The sequence below is a fragment of the Microcebus murinus genome, chromosome 15, assembly GCF_040939455.1.
Source record: "Microcebus murinus isolate Inina chromosome 15, M.murinus_Inina_mat1.0, whole genome shotgun sequence".
Taxonomy (NCBI): Eukaryota; Metazoa; Chordata; class Mammalia; order Primates; family Cheirogaleidae; genus Microcebus; species Microcebus murinus.
The window spans coordinates 20919881-20922890 of record NC_134118.1 but is presented as its reverse complement, the minus strand read 5'-3'; positions in this window follow the sequence as shown (position 1 = coordinate 20922890).

Below are 3010 nucleotides of genomic sequence, written 5' to 3'. Positions count from 1 at the left end.
GTTAGTAAAATATTATCTATTGAATCGCTTCGCTGCCATTAATATTAAAATGAGTAACATCACACAGCTCATTTGATTCAGTTATCCTTGAAGTAAAATCCACTGACATAGGGATTTTGTGTTTTTCCTCTGTGAGAAAGAAGCATCCATTGAAAAAAATAGAACAACATAAACAAAACTGACCACATTGAGAAAACAGGTGGCCCCAGGATCAATGAGAACTCTCAGACTCACACTCCTGGTGCCATTCACGCCCCCTTATGCCTCCTTTAGAAGCTCCAGCTCCACCAGCTCTTTAGCTGTTTTTTGTTGTTTTTTTTTTTTTTCCAAAAGACACTACTAGTCTGACTTGGTGTGAAAACCCACCGCAGGGCCACTATCATAGCATAATAGCAAACAGGGAGAAAGCCCTTGCTCCCAAACCCTTGCTTGGTTCTGTCATTCTCTTAGAATGTGCTGCCACCCAGGAAGCTCTCAGGGCCCGTATGTAAGCGAACACTTAAGCACGACCCTCACCGTCACTCATCTATCGTGTTTGTCAGACCTCTTCAAATCTGAGAGCAGGTTAGCTCAAGCTCATCCTCCCCAGGGAGAATCAAACCACAGGCTCTATTTCAGTAAGTCATCGCCCTTCTTCTTGTCCACCCATGCCTAGGAAGATTCGTTAGCTCTTCTTACTAACCAGCCTACTCACCGCCCAGGCGGCTTTGGCTGCCTCTCAGTTATTCCTTCTGTCCAACTGGAGTTTGGTCACCCCCCTCATCATGATGTACAGCAGATGGCGTGAGCCGTCTCCGTTGCTGCCCAGCAGAGTTGTGCTACAACAAGCACTGCTTTAATGCCTGTCCGCTAGCAGTAGTCCAAGCTATCACTGGGAAACTCCTATCATGAGATTTAATGAGAATGTGTCCTAAGTGGCATTTTCTGTTGCTTGTAACAGAGCGCATGAAACTGGGTAATTTATAAAGAAGAGAAATGTATTTCTTATGGTTGTGGAAGCTGAGGAGTCCAAGGTCAAAGGGCTGTATCTGGTGGGGGCCTTCTGCTGGTGGGGACTCTCTGCAGAGTCCCATGGTGGTTCAGGGCATCACACGGCAAGAAGGCTGAGCATGTTAGCTTAGGTCTCTCTTCTACTGTAAAGCCACCATGATAACCATGGTGATAACCATGGCTTTTAACCATGATTTCCCATGTCCATGATAACCCATCAATGTATTAACCCATTAATCCATAAATTAATGGCAGAGCTCTCGTGATCCAATCATCTCGTAAAGGCCCCACCTCTTGATACTGTGGCATTGGGGATTAATTTCAACATGAGTTTCAGAGAGGATATTCAAACCATAGCACTGGTGCTGCAACAACTGCCTGGAAAGCTCAGGATAATGTCTCTGGTACATCACAGCCTGATCCAGTTACACTGTCATCTTCCTCCTCTTCACTTGACTTTGGTTTGGGATTCAACTTGGCATACCCTCTCCATTTATATCCCATGGAACACACTGTGTTCTTTTATGTGGTTTCCTAATCTAATGTCAATGTGATGCCATGTTTTTCATATGAATTTAATTTAAGACAATACCAATTCATATTTATTCTTCCAAATATGCTTTTAATCTTACATGTCAACTTAGAGCAAGAAAACCTACCATACAGCTAAGATAATCATCGAGGAAAAAAAAATTAAAAGACATCGTTTCAGTCTACCAACACATACTTGTGCTTCTCAGGATTGGGTGTGTATTAGAATCCCCTATGTGGCTTTAAAAATTTATAGATGACTTGGCCCCAGATTCTTCATATCCTCTCCCAAAAGATCAAGCTGCCCTTGGAGATTTTTCCATGATTCTGATATAACAATAGTGAGGTTAATTTTGAGGCACTTACAGGAATGTGGATAATTAATAAATACCTCAATGATCACCATTGCTTGAGTAATTGCAAAGGTTATAATTTTAAAGAAATATTACAGGCCGGGCGCTGTGGCTCACGCCTGTAATCCTAGCTCTTGGGAGGCCGAGGCGGGCGGATTGCTCAAGGTCAGGAGTTCAAAACCAGCCTGAGCAAGAGCGAGACCCCGTCTCTACTATAAATAGAAAGAAATTAATTGGCCAACTGATATATATGTAAAAAATTAGCCAGGCATGGTGGCGCATGCCTGTAGTCCCAGCTACTCGGGAGGCTGAGGCAGAAGGATCACTCAAGCCCAGGAGTTTGAGGTTGCTGTGAGCTAGGCTGACGCCACGGCACTCACTCTAGCCTGGACAACAAAGTGAGACTCTGTCGCAAAAAAAAAAAAAAAAGAAATATTACAGTAGGTATGAAATAGGTCCATATTTCAACCAGAATATGCTCTTTCCACTGGGGTCCAGTATAAGAGTTTCAGTCAGTAAATGGATAAATGGGATAAATGTTCATATAAATGATAAGGGTGTTGCTATTAGGATCTGCTCTTCACTTAAGCCTTTCAGTAATAGCTGGATTAAACCATTTGCTTTTTTAATAAGAGTGCTGTTCCCTTATAGGTCATTGCCTGAGTTATGCTGGACCCTCTCAGGTTGCAAGAATCAGAGATACACTCAGGCTATCTCAAATGATGAATATATATTGTAAGGCCATATGGGAAAGAAAAGAAACTCTGAAAACTACCTCTGCAACACATGCCAGAGATTGGAAGCAAAATGCTATTTATTGTTTTTCAGGGCAGAACAGATTGTACCTAGAGAGCAATTCTCACATTCTCAGCAAACAATAGCATTGTGCTCTAGTCAGGAAAACAAAAATTACTCCAGGTACTTCATGTAGAAATAATTTAATATAGGAGTTGGTTGGTTTCACAATGATGAAAAGGTAAGAAGACTAACAAGGGATGGTGGACCCCTTTAAAAACAGCAATGATCTGCTGTCATCGTGAGGTCTAAAAGGACAAAGAGAAGAAGTCATGTTACTAGAATCCATAAAGCATGGCCAATCTGGGGAGAAAGGGACCACGGTGGTCCTGCCTGGTGTG